The 23,184-nt window shown below is 38.2% G+C and overlaps 1 pseudogene across 1 annotated transcript in view; it reads left to right on the top strand.

Moving 5' to 3' along the window:
* Positions 1 to 1,561: 1,561 nt before the first annotated feature.
* Positions 1,562 to 23,184, top strand: part of LOC109241485 — a 29,786-nt pseudogene continuing 8,163 nt past the window's right edge. Inside the window, exons 1-5 of the transcript XR_002070246.1 lie at positions 1,562 to 2,947; positions 3,824 to 4,418; positions 5,030 to 5,390; positions 5,804 to 6,107; positions 7,341 to 7,463. The product of XR_002070246.1 is annotated as a protein TPLATE-like (transcript). The remainder of the gene's footprint in view (positions 2,948 to 3,823; positions 4,419 to 5,029; positions 5,391 to 5,803; positions 6,108 to 7,340; positions 7,464 to 23,184) is intronic.

Genomic DNA, 23,184 nt, shown 5'->3' with positions numbered 1-23,184 from the left:
CTATCCTACGGAGGGAGCGATTTGGCTATAGGCTATAGATATACATGTCCGAAATTTTATAGCAAGTTGATTTTAAAGTGATTAAACTTAAAGGATAGTATTTATAAATTTCGGCTATAACTTAATTAAGGGGTCGTTTGGTAGGAGGTATTAAAAAATAAACGCAAGCACTACTAATTATTAAATATTATATGCCTAATCAATACTTGTATTACTAATGCATTACTAATACACCTTATTCCGCACTTTTCTTATACATCCTACCAAACGACCCCCTAAGGGTACTAAAAACGGCTATACGTACACTCGCCCGTTAAAGAGTTAATACCCTAAAATCCCACTACTATTATGTTTTTGTTAGTTTTCTACTTAAACTATTCAGATCCCCAAAACCCCACAGAACTATATTTCCCTTCATATTACAAACCCCTCATTGCATTCTTAGAGGTGTGTGTAGTACACGCTCCTAATTATTTAAAAAACGTGCCATGTAGCACTACACGTGGCTATTCAACTCAGCCTAAAACCCGCCTAAACTATCACCATTTTGTCAGTTACCTACTTAAACTATCTGGTGTCTCCAAAACCTCCCTGAACTATATTCCCCCATTTATTAAATTCCCATGTTGCGTATGTCTTACTATATTAACTTATGGTTTTTAAAGAGTTTTTTCTATAGTTTACTCATGATGTATTACTCTGGGATGATTGATTAATATTATGAGTTTTGGCCAAAATAATATTAATGAACTGTGGTAATTTTAGGTTTAATTGTGATCGTGCTTTATGCTAAACTCCAATTGGATAAGTCATTTATATTCATTTTGTTCCACGGAAAAAATAAATAAAGGCATATAGTGTTTCTTAAAAATCATCTTATGTTACATAAAAAAGATTACACAAAATAAAATTTCGCAAATAAAAAATCAACTGGCCAACAAATACAATTACATTCTCTAATTCCAGATTACATAAAGAAGGTTCAAGATAATCAACTTTATTCTCTACAAGGTGTTGAATTTAATAAGAATATTTAAATTGGTATTCTTTCAACAATATGTGTAAGAAATGAAAGAAGACTAAAACAAGAAAGAGAATAAATCATTTCAGAGGAAACAAGAGAGGGAGAAATTTTTCCAGAGGAAACCCATACGGCGAACTGAAAAAAAAGGTTAAAAAATGAAGAAGAAGGTGAAAAATAAAGAAGAAATGTAAAAAAATGGAAAAATGGTTTTAAAATGAGAAAGAAAAGTGGATATAATTGAAATATGGAGAATATTTAGTAAAAAAAAATAAATGTGAAAGAGGGTTAGGATAATTAGCCATTATCTTCTATCATATGAGCTATTTTGATAGCTTTTTTCAGCTGTCACGCGCTCCCAAGCGAGTGTTTGCACACGTTATGCTATGTCAGCGACGAGGGGATTTTAATACAAAGGACAATATAGTTCGGTAGGTTTTTGGGGATACCGAATAATCTAAGTAGGAAACGACAAAAATATAGAGTAATAGTTTAAGGGTTTTAGGATATTAGCTCCCCGTTAAACTGTGTAGCAAAACATCATCGTCAAAATCAATTTTGGGAAGTAGCCCTTAGATAAACGTCCGTTAAAACGGTCCTCCCGCTCGCCAGTAAACCTCCCTCCTTGATCACCTGACAGAAAGGCAGAAAAGCTAAAGATTCGAATCATTTGCAAAACGCAGAAACTAACCAATGGGAACTCAGACGTGAGTAGCCTTCCTCCATTTGAGCTCCGAAGCAACCTACTGGGTAATTTGCTTCAGAGCAAATATACAAATCTACTCGTCGCTCACTTCATCATTAAATTAACAACTGCTGCAAATGGACATACTATTTGCTCAGATCCAAGCCGATCTCCGTTCAAATGACGCGCTCCGTCAATCAGGAGCACTTCTCCAAATCCGTCCTCGCCAAATCCGCCGTCGAAGAAATTGTCGCGTCACCAGCTTCCGCCATTTCGAAAAAAACTCGCATTTGACCTAATTCGCTCCACTCGTCTCACTGCTGACCTATGGGAAACAGTCTGTACCGGAATTCGCAACGATCTCGACTTCCCTGATCCCGACGTTACTGCTGCTGCGGTGCCTATACTTGCTGCTATTCCTTCTTACCGTCTTGGTAAGCTTATTTCTGACTGTAATAAACAGATCTCTAGCTGTTTTGATTCTACGAGTGATAATCTCCGTTTTGCATTTTGCTATTACTGAAACACTTGGTTGTATCCTTGCACGTGATGATCTGGTTACATTGTGTGAGAACAATATGAATTTGTTGGATAGGGTTTCTAATTGGTGGATTAGGATAGGGCAAAACATGCTTGATAAATCTGATGCTGTCTCAAAAGTAGCGTTTGAATCTGTAGGGAGATTGTTTCAGGAGTTTGAGTCGAAAAGGATGGGTCGTTTGGCTGGTGATAAGCTTGTGGATGGTGAAAATTCTGTTGCTATTAGGTCTAATTGGGTTTCTTCTATGGTTGAATTTGTTTGGAGGAGGAGGAATGCGTTAATGGCGCGGTCGTTGGTTCTCCCAATAGAGAACTTTCGAGCTACGGTTTGTCCGCTTGTGTATGCTGTGAAGGCAGTAGCTTCGGGTTCGATAGAGGTGATCAAGAAGCTATCGAGGTCTTCCAAGAGTGGGAATGGTAGTTCGTTAGAGACTGTGAGTGCGGAAAGGTTTGTGGGTGTATCTGATGTTGTTTCACATTTGGCACCTTTTTTGGCATCGTCTTTGGATCCATCCTTGATATTTGAGGTGGGAATTAACATGTTATACTTGGCTGACGTTCCTGGAGGGAAACCCGAGTGGGCATCCACTTCCATCATTGCTATTCTCACTCTTTGGGATAGGCAAGAGTTTTCTTCTGCAAGGGAGAGTATTGTAAGAGCTGTTGTCACCAATTTGCATCTTCTTGATCTCAGCATGCAGGTTGGTGTATCTGTTGCCTTCTTGTTTATCCTCTTTTGAAGACGAATCCGAATTGTGGATTTGGCTTATTGACTACTGACCCTGTATGTGATAATCTCCGAAACTGATACTCCAAGTAGATTCTGAGTACATCATTTCACTGTTCGGTAGCTGTTATTGAAATCTTGTCACATTCAAGAATTATAGTAATTATTTATCAAAATAAATAAGTATAACATTAACTGTCGAAAGGGATAACTGGGATTCCTGATGCAAGCTACTATAATCACTTCTCCATGCCACAGTTTTGCAGTATGCTAATGTTTGCTGCGAGTTGTTCAGCAGTCTAGCCGGTGTATATTACTGTTCAAATAGATTATGCTCCTCATTTGAAGTTTCCTTCTCGAGAATTCTATATATCAATATGAATTGACTACACACAAATGGTTTCATTTCAATCCTATGTGTAGAAATCTCTTCGTTTGCTTTGTTTTTTTTTTTCATTTGTCCTTAGGTTAGTACAATCTACCTTCATTCTTGTGTCTTTTCTGAATTCAGTGCATATGCCTTAGAGATCATTGTTGGCTTTTTTGCTTGTTAATTTGATTTCAAAAGAAAAAAGAGAAGCATGAATTATAACTCTAGTTTCACCCTTGGAGTTCTAGCCAGTTGGACATGTTTGTAGAAACATAGTTCAATTTCCATTTCCCGTCACCTCTATGACCTTGGTGTATCAGAGTTGGATCTTTTAGTAATACAATTGTGCATTTGGTTCAGAATTATACTGATTCGACTACGAAGGAGAAGTGATATACTTCCAATTTTCATGATGGCCTTGTCAATTCTTCATTCAGTCATTGTCTAGAAAACACCTATTAATTAATTTACTTCCTGCAGGTTTCTTTATTTAAAAAGTTGCTTCTTATGGTGAGAAACCTGAGAGCAGAGTCCGATCGCATGCATGCTTTAGCATGCATCTGTCGAACTGCTCTATGTGTTGATCTTTTTGCAAAAGAGAGTGTTAGAAGGGGGCAAAAACCTGTTCCAGGAACTGATATTGCTTCACTTTTTGAGAATGCAAGAATAAAAGAGGACCTCCATAGTGTAACTAGTAAAAACTTGTTTAGAGAAGAACTAGTTGCAATGCTGGTTGAGAGTTGCTTTCAGTTATCACTACCACTTCCTGAACAAAAGAATTCAGGTATGGAAAGCAGAGTTATTGGAGCATTAGCCTATGGAACTGGTTATGGTGCGTTAAATTGGACAGAACCAGCTTTGGAAGTAGTGGAAGTTTGTAGACCATGTGTCAAATGGGATTGTGAAGGTCGAACATATGCTATTGATTGCTATCCGAAGTTGCTTGTCAGGCATTGTCACATTTATGATACAAGAGGGGGCGAAAAGAGTCAAAGACGGGGCTTCTCAGGACCAGATTCTGAATGAAACGTGGTTGCAAAATTTGCAAAGAGAGCTTGTCAGAGATCTACGTGAGGTTGGTAGAGCTTTAATAGTTACTTAATGCCATGTGTAAGATGCATTTCATCATTTGAGCTTGTTCTATGCCCCCGAATTGTACGTGAAGAGCAGTTTCAGAGATAACTGCTAAAATAATAAAGTTACAAAATATTGCAACTTCAACGTAAACAAGACAAGCATAGATAGCAAAAAAATATTGACATTCCATTCCAATAACTGCTAAAATATTGCTTATTAGACAACACTAGCAGACCGTAAAAGTTGATATAAAATATATACCAACACCAGTTTTAGCAAACGAAGACACAAATATTGTATCTAAAGATGTGCTCCACATAACCAACTTTCAGTGCCTATGTTTAATGGGTCATATGTTAAAAAATGGAAAGTCAACTGTAAACTTCTGGTGAAAGAATTAGATTTTTCAGCTTTTTTTATTTTATTGGAGATATGAGCAAAGTTTAATGATTTGATGTCCAAAAATATTCAAAAGTTACTTTAGCGAGTGATTTCTGCAACTTTAATGACCATTCGAGGATTTGACTATGTTCAAATCTTTTGTACTTTGTACTTTGCTAACCAAGTCACATTCTGTTTCTTAATTTGTCTGAAACTTACATCTTGCAGGTGAACACACCTAGAGTATGTACTCAGCTTATTTGGGCTATCTCAGAGCATATTGATCTAGAAGGTTTGGATCCACTTTTGGCTGATGATCCAGCAGATCCCTGAATATAATTATATCAAATATACACAAAGTTCTCTTCAACATAGATTCGTCTGCCAGCACAACAAATCGCCTTCAGGATGTTCAAGCAGCTCTTCTGTGTGCTTAGAGGTTGCATTCACGTAATGCCCGGGCAGGGCAATTGCTAATAAAAGAACTTGAAGAGTTTAGGAGCAATGCATTAGCTGATTCAGTGAATAAACATCAATGTCGGTTAATACTGCAGCGGATCAAATATGTCTCCAACCACTCGGAAAGGAAGTGAGTAGAACGTCATTCTTTCCTCTTAAATGGTAATGTAGCTCACATGATGCCCAGAACTGATTACCCTGTAAAATGCCTGAGATGAACGGAAAACTCTTCATTGAAAGTTGAAACTCAAACTCCTCCAAAACCATTTGGCCTCTAGATTGCTGTTCAGAATCTCTCGTCCGTTTTGGTGATATAATGTGAGAGTTAACCTGAAAGGATTATTGTAGTTTATTTTATTAACTTCCGCAGATGGTATCCTCTCTGCTCCTCCAGGGGGAAGGTTTTGTGTTTAAATTAGCTTGATCTGTGTAAGCAAATGAGGGGGTTTAGTTGGTTGTAGGATATAATTTATTTGAAAAACTTTATTAGCAAAGCTGTGAAACATTGTTGGATGATACGTCTATTTTTTTCTCTTCTCCAAGGTGGGCTGCGGTTGGTGAAGCAAGAGGAGATTATCCATTTAGCCATCACAAGTTAAATGTTCAGTTTTATGAAGCAGCTGCTGCTCAGGACCGAAAGCTGGAAGGATTGGTTCACAAGGCTATTTTAGAGCTTTGGAGGCCTGATCCTAGTGAGCTAGCACTATTGCTGGCTAAACGAGTCGACTCAACTTTACTCAAGGTTCCTCCAAGTGCATATACTTTGACTAGCAGCAGTGATCCTTGCTATGTTGAAGCATATCATTTAACTGATCCAAGTGATGGAAGGATTACTCTGCACTTAAAGGTCAAGATCTCTACTTCTCTTTATTGTTATAGTTGATCTTCGTTTCTTTTATGCTTTGCATCTTTGTAAATTGTAATCATGAAGAAAACATCTCTGGCCGTTAAGGCATGCCATCAACATCTCTTATTATAGCTTTGTTGTCCAAAGTCACACATTGGTTAAGTGTATGGGCTATTATCTTTTTCATATGGTTTTGGACAATTCTTACTGTTTGAGCTAGCTTTTGTTATGAGTTAAGCCCAAGATCTCTTTTCTTAACGTGGTATCAGAGTCGAATCTACCATGCTATTCTGCTATTCATTGTCGGGCCACTCATGTTATGTTACTCTGTGCTCTCTATGTCGAGCCCTGGGTGTGCAGGAGATGTTAAAATCGCACACCAGTCAAATGTAGGGCTGTAATCTCCTTGTGCGATTTTGAATAATTCTCACCACTTGAACTAGTTTTCGGGATTGAGTTAGGCCAAAGGTCCACTTCCTTAACTAGCTTAATGGTTTTTATACAAAATTGGCTGCAACAGTGCCAATGAGAATATGTCTCCATTTTATCCTATTTTGCTTGTGTAATCATAGTGGTCTGTTATTAATTTTTACAAGTGGCAGCAATCCTATTAAAAATACTCTTGATTTTCTTTTCTAAATAGTGCAAGCCTGTGTTTGGACGAAAAACGGCTGCAAGATTTTTTCCAAACAACTTTTTTAGTGTTCTGTAAATTTTTTTGAGTCTTATGGCACACAATCTAAAAAACTAGCATATTCCTTTATATTAATCTTGTTACTGGTACTATTTCTGAAGCACGTAGAAGCTTTTTAGGACATCAAAAAACTTGTCAACTTTTCTCTATTTAAAAGTTCTGCAAATGGTGTTTAATGTGTTCATGCGAACTAAAACTCTTATGTACATAAGCCCCCGTGCAGAAATAGTGGATTTCTATGTGTTGCCAAAGCGTGGTGTTAAAGTTACATTTCTTCAGCTTTTGGCATAAAATCAGTTTTGGATCTATCAGGTTGTAAAATTTGGTTAAATACAAAATTGTTAAAGGAGTTTAAATAATGAGAGCATAGTGTATCATAATGGGCCATGAGCCGACCGGTTAGTTATGCGTTAATAATATATTTTGATGAAATATGGGTTGCGTTGTTTGAGTGGAACTATTGCTCAGGTGAATCACTATTTATTCGTAATTCTTGGAAAACTAAGAGGCAGCATCTACTGACATTCATAATTTTGCAGGTTCTAAATTTGACTGAGATAGAACTTAATCGGGTGGATTTACGAGTTGGACTTTCTGGTGGATTATATTTCATGGATGGATCTCCTCAAGCAGTATGCCAGCTGCGCAACCTTAATTCACAGGTTAGACCTTGTCTTGAGACCGTCATGCTTATTTATCAAGTTCAGTTTCCTCCCTCATGGATGGGTTTCTCCTGCCGACAAAAGGCAAAACTACTTTGCTCATTGAACATGTTATATTTGTCCCCCTTCTAGATGCATGTTCTCCTCTAATTTTTGTGTCATGACTATGGTTACTGTCAAACGATAACCCCATCAAATAGGTATGGTTGTTCCTTGAGCCGACTTTGGCAGCAGTAGCAGCTAATTGATATTGTAGAGGTATTAACATCATTTTTATCAAAACTGCTTCAACCTCAAGATACCATAACTACAAAATACTATTGAATGATTAACATTATTACTGTGTCAAGTGGTGAAAATTACTTACTGCAGATTAACTTGTTGAAAACAAAGGAAAAGACATAATAAAGAAGTGAAAACTTGTCACGACCCCAAATCGGACACGGTCGTGATAGCGCCTCTCGTGAAGACAAGGCTAGCCGACACAATTTTCCAAGTGAACCATTTTCCATTAAGAGTTGTTTTTATACCATTTATAAACCGTTAATCTCATAATGAACATTTAAAAGAAAAATGCGGAATAATTACACAAGCCCGACATCGGGGTGTCACTAGTCATGAGCATCTACCAAGGCCTGAATACAACAAAAACAGTAAAATGTACTAAGTACAGAAATGAAAATGAGAGGAAGGAAGCGGTGCTGCGAACGTCATGCAGCCACCTTGCTAACTCTGATGACTCCGCGTCTGAGCAACCAACACCCGCTACCGGGTTCCGAAATACCTGAATCTGCACACGAGGTGCAAGGAGTAATGTGAGTACTCCAACCCAGTAAGTTATAAGAGTAAATAAAGATTGAGCAGTAAGAAATCACGTATACCACATTATGGCACCACAGAGGATACCGCATGTTTCGAAAAACAGGGTACAAATCAAATCACTTCGTTACATTACACTTCCATCTTCAATAAATTCCTTTAGAAAATATCTTTCTAACCTTTCCCATATATATATATATATATATAGTGAAAGTGATGAAAATCGTAATCAGCCCCTCGGGCAAATCATAGTTCGTATACAACCCCTCGGCATAACAGAAATTCACAGCCATTTCATAACTTAAAACTTCAGTTTAAATGAAAGTTATTTCAGACATTTGTTCAACATGTTTCAATAGAGGCTCAGTCTAAGGATGAGTGAAAGCAATAATAAATCAACATGTTCAATAGAAACTCACTTTAAAGAAGAGTGAAAAACAGTAAGTTCATAAACTGACCCTTCAGGCAAAGCATCACTTATGTACATGTATATATGCAGCCCCTCGGGCAAGCCTCTCAGTCACTCATGACTCAACTCATACCAATCAACGCTCACACTCAACACTCACACTCAATAGGTACCATATAGTAACCGCTGCGGCGTGCAGCCCGATCCGTATATTGCTACGGCGTGCAGCCCGATCCATATATATAGTCGACTGCGCTCACTAGGGTTGTGCGGACTCCGGAGGGGCTCCTCCAGCCCAAGCGCTACATCGCTGCGGCGTGCAGCCCGATCCAACATATTGCTGCGGCGTGTAGCCCGATCCATATACATATAGAAAAAATATATTGCTGCGGCGTGCAGCCCGATCCATAGATATATAATCCTTATACCAGGCCCTCGGCCTCTCTCAGTCATTAACCTCACAATCAGGCTCTCGGTCTATCTTAGTCATCAACCCCACGATCACTCGGACCATCAGTAAAACAGGGAACTCAGCCCAAACAATTTTCACATTTGTAAGAAATACAGTGATAAAATCAGATTTAAACAATAAACAGGTAAGACATGACTGAGGATATGCTTTCAAAACAAATAGAGTGAGGAAAAATAGTGACAATGCCCCTAAGGGTCTCAGCAGGTCGGCACAAGGCCCCAAACATGGCATACAACCCAAAATATAATATAAATCTCTAGAACATGGAATATCATAAGATTTCAAATCAAATACGCGACTTAACAGTCGTACGGGACGGACCAAGTCACAATCCCCAACGGTGCACAACTCCACGCTCGCCATTTAGCGTGTTCGTCACCTCAAAGTAACACAACGATGTGTAATACGGGGTTTCAAACCCTCAGGACAGTATTTACAATCATTACTTACCTCAACCCGAGCAAAATCCTACTCCACAATGACTTTTGTCTCTCAAATGGACCTCCGAATGCCTCGAATCTAGCCACAATAATTCGATTCAGTTAATAAAAATTATAGGAATTAATTCCATATGAAATTCTACATTTTCCATTAAAAATCCGAAATTGCACTCAAAATTCGCCCGTGGGGCCCACATCTCGAAATCCGGCGAAACTTATAAAATCCGACAACCCATTCCGATACGAGTTCAACCATACCAAAATTATCAAATTCCGACAACAACTCGACCTCCAAATCTTAACTTTTCATTTTTGAAAAGTTTTGCAAAAATTTCAATTTCTTCCATTTAAATCCGAATTAAACGATGAATATAGCCATGTATTTATGAAATATAATCACTTTCGAATATAGAAAACTTACCCCAAATGTTTCCCTTGAAAAAATCTGTTGAAAATCGCTTTTCCCAAGCTCTACAATCGTCAAAATGAATAAAAATGGCTAATTCCCGAATATAAGTTGTTTTCCAGGCAAGTCGCATCTATGAAATGCGACTTGCACTTATTTCCAGCCAAAACAAAAGGCAGTCCCGGCCTTCACTAAATCTGTCATAACTTTCTGTACGAATGTCGGAATGAAGAATGGTTTAACTTTCTGGAAACTAGAATGCAATGGCTACAACTTTCATGTTTTGCAAATTTTCAGACTCCTTATGGATTTCGAGGTATAAGCTTCCAAAGTAGCCTCCTCGCATCAAACATTTCTGGAAAATTTCAAAACAGTTTTACCAACCCTTATTCAATCGATCATAACTTTCTGTACAAATACCAAAATAATTAATGGTTTAGCTTTCTGGAAACTAGGATGCAAGGGCTACAACTTTCATGATTTGTAAATTTACATATTCCTTAGGTATTTTGAGATATAAGCTTCCGAAATAGGCTCCACGTTTGCACAGTTGCTGTCCAAGACAGCTTCTGCAGCAGAAAATTCCAGCAACCCCTTTTTGTCCGATTTCCATTTCGTTAACCTTCCGAAATCCATCCGAGGCCCTCGGTACCTTAACCAATTATACCAACATGTCCAAGAATACAATACGAACTTAATCAAGGCTTCAAACCACGTCAAACAACACCGAAATTACGAATCACACATCGAATTGAATTATGAGTTTTCGAATCTTCCAACTTCTACATTTTGCGCCGAAACATATCAAATCAATCCGGAATGACTTCAAATTATGCACACAAGTCATAAATGACATAATGAAGCTATGAAGATTTTCAGAACTGGATTCCGACTCCGATATCAAAAAGTCAACCCTCGGTCAAACTTTCCAAAAATCTTCTATTTTCCAACTTTCGCCGAAATGCGCCGAATTATCCTACAGACTTCCAAATCCAAATCCGAACATGTGCCTAAGTCCAAAATCACCATACGAAACTATTGAAATTATCAAAATTCCATTCCGGGGTCTTTTTCTCAAAAGTCAAATCTCCGGTCAAATTTAAGAAATCTTTAGCCTTAAATTTCTAGATTCCGTTAAATGGCGTTAATTTGATCTAGGGACCTCCGAATTCGATTTCGGGCATATGACCAAGTCCCAAATCACGATACGGAACTACCGGAATGGTCAAAACTTTTATCCGGGTTCCTTTTCTCAAAATGTTGACCGAAGTCAACTCAGTTGAGTTTTAAAGCTCTAGTTCACAGTCTAATCCATTTTTCACATAAAAACCTTCCGGAAAATTATACGGACTGCGCATGCAAGTCGAGAAATTATTGATAGCGCTTTTCAAGATCTTAAAACACCGAGATGATTATTTAATTTAAAGATGATATTTGTGGGTCATCACATTCTCCACCTCTAAAACAAACGTTCGTCCTCGAACGTACTAAGAATTATTCTCAGGTTACCAAATTGATGATTTTTACGTTTACACAAATATTCGCGGTTGATCCCACATTACCACTTTTGACATAAGTCCGACAACACCGTTTCAATTGAGATTATTTCCTTTATCCATATTTGTAAACTTTAAGACCAAATTTCTTACACTCCTATCATTTCCAGAAAGGTCCGATTTTCATGTCAACACATGATATAAGTCTCGACTGGCTATAGCAACTCATACTTACGCACCCATCAAAATATGGGGTATTACATTCTCCCCCACTTAGGGTCATTCGTCCTCAAATGAGAAGTAGAGTCCGTCCTCAAACACATAATGTAACTTATCTCTTTCTTTGCACATCTCAATATCCCAATTTTTTTTTTCTAACTCCCAAAATTTTCAGAAATTTCGGCAGAGTCTCCCCTGTAATTGGGCCAATCCAGCGAAGCACGACAAAGTATATATCAATAACACTAATCTCCGCATTACAAGCACGACATTATCACAATGATATCTTGACATAAAACGCATCATATGTATGACCATAACCATATCTCTGGTCTTAATATAAGATTACAACATCGCCAATTAACCTCATGTTAATAAAATCTCGTTTCAAACCTCCAGTTTACTAATAATGAGGCATGAAGATCTCATAATTACTTACCCGAATTAACGAGTAACAATTTGCATCCTCCAGGCACTCACCTCGTAGTCTAAAACTCAATAATTACAATACAAATCTGGCAAATTATGCACAAAATATTCATACAAGAATTTTCTTCAAATAATTCTAATAGGTATGCCACCCTATAAGTACTATAGTACAAATTTTAATTTCACAAAGGGAAGCATTTAAACATATAATTTTTTTTTACCACAAGGACCTCGTCCTTATATAACATCTACCGCAGCTTGTAGCCCGGTTTAAATATTTCACATTATATAAAACACAAGGATCTCATCCTCAAATCTGTACCACAAGTAATATGCACATTGTGCCAAATTGGAACATTCCATTTTCTTCTTTCGAATAATTTTCCGTTTAACAAAATCACAACACATAACGATAGACATAGCTATCTCCATCGAATCTCCCAACAGGGGTATTCACATAAGTAGATTTCAGAATTACGAAGTTCGCTCATAAGTGGAGCACAATAGGAGGACTTGCCTCGATACTCAGAACCGAATCAAGTTAACAAAATTATTACTTTATAATAATTCGAGATCGTACTTGTAACGACACCATCTGGTGTTGCGACCTCAGCCATACCATAGAAAATATATCAACGGCTCGGTCTCCACCTCTACGAGTCTCACCTCCACCTCTAACATCCTGACCCCTACCTCTGGTTGGTCATGTAAGCGGAGTAGTAACTGTAATGGGGCACGTAGCCTGAGTGCTTTTACAAAATATGTTTCTCCCAACTCTAGGACAATTTTTTCCCATGATGTGCCTAGTACTACCATATTCATAACAATCCCTTTAAGGGTTCGACTGCTCATACTTAGTCTATGTTAGATAACTGGAATAACCATTATGCGAACCTCGTGGCAGTGGTGCATTAAAAGAACTTTCTGGAGCACCCCGAGTAATTAGATATATTGACTGGGCTGGCTGGCTGCCCGAGCCCCTGTCATAATGATTTGTAGTTGTAGAGTAGAATCCGCTGAATCCTTTAAAACCTCAAGACCTCTTGGTCTTCTTAGCTTCCTCTTTTCCTCATCCAAAACACATTCTAACATTTTGGCAATTTCTACCACTAGCCGAAATGAAGCATCAACCTGTAGCTTCCCGAGTTTTACAAAATTTCAAGATCATAATTGAGTCCTTTAGTGAGTCTGTGGACTCGCTCTCTGGCTTAAGAACCAAAGTAGGAGTATGACGGCTAACTTATTAAACCTGAGGACATATTCTGACATCGTCATGGTGACCTGACACCACCATATACCACATATTACGGAGAATCTGGGAGACAAAACTCCTTCAAAAACATTTATGAGAACTGAGCTGAGTAGGTGGTGTTGCATTGGCTAGTCTGCCCTCTTCATAGGCTTGCCACAAACATCGGCGGCTAATTTCTTCTTTTGCTATGTTGACTCAACACTGCTGAGCTGACCTATTTATTCATATACTCTTCGATTCTTCTTTGGGGTGACTCTTTCCCCTAATTGTGCACAACGATCACAAAAGTATAGCTCCATCAAGATAAATCTTGGCACGAACTACATAATCCAGAAGATCCTCAACCACTCTACTTCCTTTGAAGCACCCCAAAATCTTCAACCTTGACTTACACACTGAGCAGACCTTCTGTAAATTTAAGGTTTTTTTTTTCTAACTCCTTTGATACTGAAGTACAAATCCGTAGTCATATAGAATTACCGAAGGTCTCGGTACCATCCAATGTAAATAATTGATTCTAGTGACATACAAATCCGAAAAAAATAAAAATTCAATAATTTACAATACACATATCCAGTTACTGAAAATAACATTGTAGTGCAATTTGATTAAATTCTTTCCAAGCTCATGCAACATAGTTTATTTGGTTCCTCAATCTGTCTACTAAGCTCGCCTTCACTCTCGTGCAATTCAGGTCAACTTTCTTGACTAATTCCAATTCAAATCTCAATACACCTAATCTACGGGTAGAAAAGAAAATTCTCCGCACAACATTGTAAAGATCACACCTCTGTAGTTTATTCCGCAAGTGATAACTCGTTTGCTTAGCCTCAAGCTGGCATTTTTTTTTTCTAAACTCTTTTCGCAACTACAATTACTATGCAATCGTTTAATGTTCCTGAGTCTGCACTCATTTACAATTCATGAGAATTTAATTTGTTCCACACGTACACCACGTGAAAGATCCCTTAATACACCCATAACTCAAGAGGATAAATCAATCAAGACATTTCAAGCAACTCCTGTCATCACACTCCAACCATTTGAACACATCCCGCATTCACCTCATACTCATCATATAGCCATTTAACCGCTCATTGATCCACAATTTCAACTCATAAGAACACTACCGGACACATAAGTCCAATGCACAAGTTTTCACAACTGAAACTACCTAGCCTAAGCCTCGGCCTACACCTGGCCTCAAGTCTCCCAGACTGGCCCATCACCAGTACACTAATCACCTTTCGTGTATCATTCCTGGAACCCCAAACTGTCGGAAGCGGTTACTGAGCGCTCATATGCGCACACGAATACGTAGACGGAATTCAAGGAATTACGCTTCAAGCTGAATCAAGGACGCACGATAAGAATTTCAAGAATGTGAAGTTTTCCTAAAGGTTCTGCAGCCTCTCGAGGATAAATACAGACGTCTCCGTACCGATCCGAGAGACTTTACTAAACCTGCTCATGACTCATGAGACCTATGTAACCTAGGCTCTGATACCAACTTGTCACGATCCCAAACCGGACACGGTCGTGATGGCGCCTCTCGTGAAGACAAGCCCAGCCGACACAATTTCCCAAGTGAACCATTTTCCATTAAGAGTTGTTTTTATACCATTTATAAACCGTTAATCTCATAATGAACATTTAAAAGAAAAATGCGGAATAATTACACAAGCCCGACATCGGGGTGTCACTAGTCATGAGCATCTACCAAGGCCTGAATACAACAAAAACAGTAAAATGTACTAAGTACAGAAATGAAAATAAGAGGAAGGAAGCGGTGCTGCGAACATCATGCAGCCACCTTGCTAACTCTGATGACTCCGCACGTCCGGTCGTTAACTCCTCGTGCCGCTGCCGCCGTTTCTAGGACCGACCGACGCCTCACCTGCACAGGTACCTACGTAGTGTAGTCTTGGTCGCACATTCAACGTCTGAGCAACCAACACTCGCTACCGGGTTCCGAAATACCTGAATCTGCACACGAGTTGCAGGGAGTAATGTGAGTACTCCAACCCAGTAAGTTATAAGAGTAAATAAAGATTGAGTAGTAAGAAATCACGTATACCACATTATGGCACCAAAGAGGATACCGCATGTTTCGAAAAACAGGGTACAAATCAAATCACTTCGTTACATTACACTTCCATCTTCAGTAAATTCCTTTAGAAAATATCTTTCTATCCTTTCCCATAGAGGTTTAATGAAATATATATATATACATATATAGTGAAAGTGATGAAAATCGTAATCAGCCCCTCGGGCAAATCATAGTTCGTATACAGCCCCTCGGCATAACAGAAATTCACAGCCATTTCATAACTTAAAAACTTCAGTTTAAATGAAAGTTATTTCAGACATTTGTTCAACATGTTTCAATAGAGGCTCAGTCTAAGGATGAGTGAAAGCAGTAATTAATCAACATGTTCAATAGAAACTCACTTTAAAGAAGAGTGAAAAACAGTAAGTTCATAAACTGGCCCTTCAGGCAAAGCATCACTCATGTACATGTATATTTGCAGCCCCTCGGGCAAGCCTCTCAGTCACTCATGACTCAACTCATACCAATCAACGCTCATACTCAGCACTCACACTCAATAGGTACCATATAGTAACCGCCGCGGCGTGCAGCCCGATCCGTATATTGCTGCGGCGTGCAGCCCGATCCATATATATCGTGATTGCGCTCACTGGGGGTGTGCAGACTCCGGAGGGGCTCCTACAGCCCAAGCGCTACATCGCTTCGGCGTGCAGCCCGATCCAACATATTGCTGCGGCGTGTAGCCCGATCCATATACATATAGAAAAAATATATTGCTGCGGCATGCAGCCCGATCCATAGATATATAATTCTTATACTAGGCCCCCGGCCTCTCTCAGTCATTAACCTCACAATCATACTCTCGGTCTATCTTAGTCATCAACCCCACGATCACTCGGACCATCAGTAAAACAGGGAACTCAGCCCAAACAGTTTTCAAATTTTTAAGAAATACAGTGATAAAATCAGGTTTAAACAATAAACAGGTAAGACATGACTGAGGATATGCTTTCAAAACAAATAGAGTGAGGAAAAATAGTGAAAATGCCCCTAAGGGTCTCAGCAGGTCGGCACAAGGCCCCAAACATGGCATACAACCCAAAATATAATATAAATCTCTAGAACATGGAATATCATAAGATTTCAAATCAAATACGCGACTTAACAGTCGTACGGGACGGACCAAGTCACAATCCCCAACGGTGCACAACTCCACGCTCGCCATTTAGCGTGTTCGTCACCTCAAAGTAACACAACGATGTGTAATCCGGGGTTTTAAACCCTTAGGACAGTATTTACAATCATTACTTACCTCAACCCGAGCAAAATCCTACTCCACAATGACTTTTGTCTCTCAAATCGACCTCTGAATGCCTCGAATCTAGCCACAATAATTCGATTCAGTTAATAAAAATTATAGGAATTAATTCCATATGAAATTCTACATTTTCCATTAAAAATCCGAAATTGCACTCAAAATTCGCCCGTGGGGCCCACATCTCGAAATCCGGCGAAACTTATAAAATCCGACAACCCATTCCGATACGAGTTCAACCATACCAAAATTATCAAATTCCGACAACAACTCGACCTCCAAATCTTAACTTTTCATTTTTGAAAAGTTTTGCAAAAATTTCAATTTCTTCCATTTAAATCCGTATTAATCGATGAATATAGCCATGTGTTTATGAAATATAATCACTTTCGAATATAGAACACTTACCCCAAATGTTTCCCTTGAAAAAATCTGTTGAAAATCGCTTTAACCGAGCTCTACAATCGTCAAAATGAATAAAAATGGCTAATTCCCGAATATAAGTTGTTTTCCGGGCAAGTCGCATCTGTGAAATGCGACTTGCACTTATTTCCAGCCAAAACAAAAGGCAGTCCCGGCCTTCACTAAATCTGTCATAACTTTCTGTACGAATGTCGGAATGAAGAATGGTTTAACTTTCTGGAAACTAGAATGCAATGGCTACAACTTTCATGTTTCGCAAATTTTCAGATTCCTTATGGATTTCGAGGTATAAGCTTTCAAAGTAGCCTCCTCGCATCAAACATTTCTGGAAAATTTTAAAATAGCTTTACCAATCCTTATTCAATCGATCATAACTTTCTGTACAAATACCAAAATAATTAATGGTTTAGCTTTCTGGAAACTAGGATGCAAGGGCTACAACTTTCATGTTTTGTAAATTTACATATTCCTTAGGTATTTTGAGATATAAGCTTCCGAAATAGGCTCCACGATTGCACAGTTGCTGTCCAAGACAGCTTCTGCAGCAGAAAATTCCAGCAACCCCTTTTTGTCCGATTTCCATTCCGTTAACCTTCCGAAATCCATCCGAGGCCCTCGGTACCTTAACCAATTATACCAACATGTCCAAAAATACAATACGAACTTAATCAAGGCTTCAAACCACGTCAAACAACACCGAAATTACGAATCACGCATCGAATTGAATTATGAGTTTTCGAATCTTCCAACTTCTACATTTTGCGCCGAAACATATCAAATCAATCTGGAATGACTTCAAATTTTGCACACAATTCAAAATGACATAACGAAGCTATGAAAATTTTCAGAACTGGATTCCGACCCCGATATCGAAAAGTCAACCCTCGGTCAAACTTTCCAAAAATCTTCTATTTTCCAACTTTCGCCAAAATGCGCCGAATTATCCTACAGACTTCCAAATCCAAATCCGAACATGTGCCTAAGTCCAAAATCACCATACAAAACTATTGGAATTATCAAAATTCCATTCCGGGGTCTTTTTCTCAAAAGTCAAATCTCCGGTCAAACTTAAGAAATCTTTAGCCTTAAATTTCTAGATTCCGTTAAATGGCGATAATTTGATCTAGGGACCTCCGAATTCGATTTCGGGCATATGACCAAGTCCCAAATCACGATACGGAACTACCGGAATGGTCAAAACTTTTATCCGGGTTCGTTTTCTCAAAATGTTGACCGAAATCAACTCAGTTGAGTTTTAAAGCTCTAGTTCACAGTCTAATCCATTTTTCACATAAAAACCTTCCGGAAAATTATATGGACTGCGCATGCAAGTCGAGAAATTATTGATAGCGCTTTTCAAGATCTTAAAACACCGAGATGATTATTTAATTTAAAGATGATATTTGTGGGTCATCACAGAACTAAAAGACTGCAACTGCATAATAAAAGCCTATTGATGATGTGGCATGGTAATACATCAGCAATGTTGACACCTACTGGAGGAAGGTGTTAAATGCTAAACATGGAGGCAAAATCAGTGGTGCACTAGCACGGTGTCCTTCCCGTATGGCTTGGGACCCTGGAAGCACATACGCAAAGCTATTGGAGACTTCAAAAATAATACCTGCTTTGAAGTGGGTAACGGAGAGAAGATAAGGTTCTGGCATGACTTACTGGATTTGACACAAAGTGGTGTTTCTAGTCTTATTCCTGTTTTTCTCTTACCTAAAGCTACTATTGCTCAATGTAGAAGATGGAACATTGTCTTCAGGAGAAACTGCCCAGACTTGAAGATAGGAAGTCTCTTGGCTGTAATGAGAAAGTTGGACCAGGTGATTGTGGATATGCTGGAAGAGGACAGATTGATATGAGGCACAGATAGCAAAGGCATTTCCACAGTACGGCATGCTAACATGCCGCTTAGATCCAATATTTGGAAGTTAATCCTGAGAACCAAAGACTCAACAGAAATTACACGTGCCTTAGTTGGGTAATGTTGCATAAGGCTTGCCTCACTTGAGTTAAATTTAAGAGAAAGCTCTTTGTTTTCCTGCATATATGCTATCTATGTAATGCTGAGTGCATATAGGGAAGATGCCCACTACCTCTTCCTGCTTGTTGCAAGGGATAGTTGGAACATGTACTAAAATCTTATTGCCGTGCACCATAAAAGGCAGCTTATATCAGTTGGGATGATTGGAGGATGGAGAAACTATCTAGGAGTTACGGCAAACTATCCCTAGGTTGCATAGTTTGGATGTTATGGATAGAGAGAAGTCTGAGGTGTTGAGGGGGTATCAACTCCCATGACTTCCCTAGGCGCAAGATATCTTGTGCTGGTCTAATTTTTCTTAGTACTGTAAGTGACATAAATTGGTTTGTGGATTTTGTTAGCTTCTTATGTTTTGTTTAGCTTCTTATATATATATATATATATATATATATATATATATATATATACACACACACACACTTCACCAAGAAAGTAAAGAAGTCAAGACAGTGCTGCATTGCAGTTTAGTGACAATGACCTAAATGGTAATATGTACAAGGATGACAAGAAGATAATCTGAGATATACTCTTGGAATTCCCCCAAGTAAGGTTGCTACGGTGCAGGTGGAATGTGGGAGAGAGTGAAGACAGTGCTGCATTATAGTGTAGTGACAGCGACCTGAATAATAATGCGTAGAAGGATGACAAGAAAAAAATCTCGGACACTCTTGGAATTCCCCGAGCAAGGTTACTACAGTGCAGGTGGAACGCAAGAGGTAGGACTGTTCATGTTAGGCTCTTAGTTTCTTAGAGGAAAACTAAAGGCAGTACTGAATAGAGGTTGGGTATCATACCATTGGAATTCTTGACAAAAACTGAAAGTAGAAGGATCACTACTAATAATGATTTGGATTTACAGTTCTTGAACTCCTGGATCTTGAGTAACTGACTGAAAAAACTCTTGGGCCTTGTATTTGAAACAGATACAATGTGCTGGGACTGACCAATCTCAAAAGTTAGTTATGGTGCACCAGGGGAACTCAAAATTTCAGTCTAATTCGTAATGATTGATGACTTGACTGGAGCTTTAGTCCTTCTGCTGTTAATTTCTCACAGTGCTACTTTGGCAACATTAAGTGCCTAAATCAGATCATGAATCGAATGATATAGTAGGATTTACTGCTCTATGCAACAGTGATGTTAAAAGACAACTAATTTTTTTCTAATAGTTTAAGTTTTTAGATGAGTTGGTATAATGTGATAAGAAATACAGAGAAGTCCTGTAGTTGAGTCTTATTTATACTAACCAATAAAATGTTTTTACATGCTTAGTCAATAATTTGGCCTGCACATTAGGGAGTGTTTTTATGCTTAAAATAAAAATTTATCTAATTTCTATCTCTGATAGTTAAAATTAATAGAAGATATCAGAGTGGGTATAGGTCATTCACTTGAGTCATGCTGTCTTATCTAAAAGTTTAAACTATTGGAGGGAGATAGCTTCATTTAATTGTTTAAGAGTGCAACAAACCCTTTCTTGTTGGCTTGATTCTTTTTCTTCGGTTAACCACATGGAAATATTAGATATTTCAGTGGTGCTGGGACATGAATCTAGTGAATCTAACTATTCAGCTACTATATTGTATTGTGTGTACCATATAATTTCGCAATTTAAACGGTTAGGGGGTGGCAATGTTATTTTTTTTTTGGATAAGGTAAAACTTTTATTAATAAGGTTCCAAGATGGTACAATAAAGTTACAGAAAAACATCCCAAATTACAACATCAGCAAACTATTCTCCCTCTCCCAACACCTCTAGAAACTCCATAAATTGATTCAAATTTCCTAACTGGCTACATCTACACCAAAAAAATAGATTATGAAGACATATATTCTTAATTCTAATAATGTTATTTCTATGTCCTTCAAAGCAAGCCTTGTTTCTTTCTAGCCATAAGGTCCATAGAACGCACAATGGAATGTTTCTCCACATCTGTTTCAGTCTTCTAGGTACTCTTTGGGATTGCCAAGTTTCTAATAAGCCCCTCACAGTTTGAGGGATCACCCATGAAATACCACATATGCTAAAAAATAGATCCCAGCATTGCCTAGATACTTTGCAATGCAGGAGTAGATGGTTCGCTGATTCTTGCTCTTCTTCACATAGGTAACACCTATTGCACAGGTTTAAACCTCTTCTCTGCAAATTGTCCTGAGTTAAACAGGCTCCCCAGGTTGCTATCCACCCAAAGCAAGCTACCTTGACTGGAGCTCTGGTTTTCCAAATAATCTTCCAAGGCCAGTTGTTATGTCTGTGATTTGACTGTTCTATCAACTTGTCGTAACGGCTTTTCACAGAGAAAGTTCTATCCTTGCCGGCAATCCAAATCAAAGAATCCACCTTGTTATGATCAACAACAACTTGTCCTACTAACTGCGTCAATTGGCAATAATCCTCAATTCCCCAATCATCCAATTTCCTTCTCAGAACTATCTGCCAACCTACTATCTGCCAACCTGTATCTGAGTAGAAATCAGAGATGGTACCATCCTTGTTAACAGAATAATTGTACAAATTAGGGAATCTAGATTTCAGACATGCATCCCCTATCTATAAATCTGTCCAAAATTTGATTCTTTGTCCATTGCCAACTTCCAATTTAGTATACTCCAAAAATTCTTCCCATAGTCCGCTAATGCACTTCCATAAACCACCTCTTGCCTTCATGTGTAAAGCACCAGCCTTTCTTATTTCCATAAGTGGCATTAATCAAATTCTTCCAAACTTTATTATCTTCCAGAATGTATCTCCAAAGCCATTTGAAAAGTAGGCTCTTATTATGCAATTTCAAATTCCTTACTCCCAGACCACCTCCTTTTTTATCATTCAATACTATCTGCCATTTTATTAAATGGGATCTCTTTTTAGTAGCATTCCCTTCCCATAGAAATTGGTTTCTCAAAGAATTCATCTTTTTTTCTACTACCGCAGGCATTGAGAATAAAGACATCAGATATGTTGGCATACCATCCAATTCACTATTAATTAGAGTGAGCCTACCCCAAAAGGATATGTACTGTTTTTTCCAAGGAATTAGCTTACTTGCACATCTGTCCAGAACCCCTTTCCATATATTAGGATCATTTTTTTGCCCCCAAATGAAGCCCTAAGTAAACTGTTGAAATCTCCACTTTACAATCCAAAATATCAGCCAATTCATCAATAATATCATCAGCATTTATACTGAAAATACTACTTTTTGCCAAATTAGTCCTCAAACCAGTGACTGCTTCAAAAGTTAAAAGAACTCCTTTGAGGTAAATGATGTACTTTCAAGGTTTTGCACCTCTCAAGTACAAAGAAGAGAGAAAAACAAAAGCAGCCCGCTGAAGTTTTTCACAAAACTAGCGAAAGCGTTCTTCAAACTCACGTTAGAAGAATGTAAGATGGAAAGAAACCTCACTCACACGTTCCTCAATCCCGCAAGATTGCAAGAAGCGTTGAATAAAGGAAGAAGAATGAAATAAAAGATCAATCACGTTTTTGAAGCAAAAGCTAAGAAAAACTAATCACTCATCTTTATTTTCAGCATATTGAGCCCTTTAAATAGGCCTTACAATGAGTAAAATTGATAAGGTTAAGAAAAACTAACCCTAATTAAACTAGAATAAGAATAACACTAAGAAAACCTATCCTAACTAAAACAGAAAAAAGAATTCTAGTAAGAATGAGATACCAACTAACAATCCTAGTTTGACTAGAATTACAAATATAATCCCACTAAAACAAGAATTAAATTACTAGGAAATAGGAAATAACAAATCCTAATCTTTAAGGAAAAGAAATCCTAATCTTGGACGGATTCTTCGCTTCTTGAATTTCTTGGATTTTTAGCATTCTTGATCTTGCATAATTCTCCTCTGGTTAAAAAAGATTCGTCCTCGAGTCTAACAGCTTCCATAGATGGAGCAAGTTTTTCTATAATAAGAACGGAGA

This window comes from Nicotiana attenuata, unplaced genomic scaffold (genome assembly GCF_001879085.1).
Source record: "Nicotiana attenuata strain UT unplaced genomic scaffold, NIATTr2, whole genome shotgun sequence".
Classification (NCBI taxonomy): domain Eukaryota; kingdom Viridiplantae; phylum Streptophyta; class Magnoliopsida; order Solanales; family Solanaceae; genus Nicotiana; species Nicotiana attenuata.
Note: the sequence above shows the minus strand (reverse complement) of the source record. Positions and strands in the feature narration are given on the sequence as shown.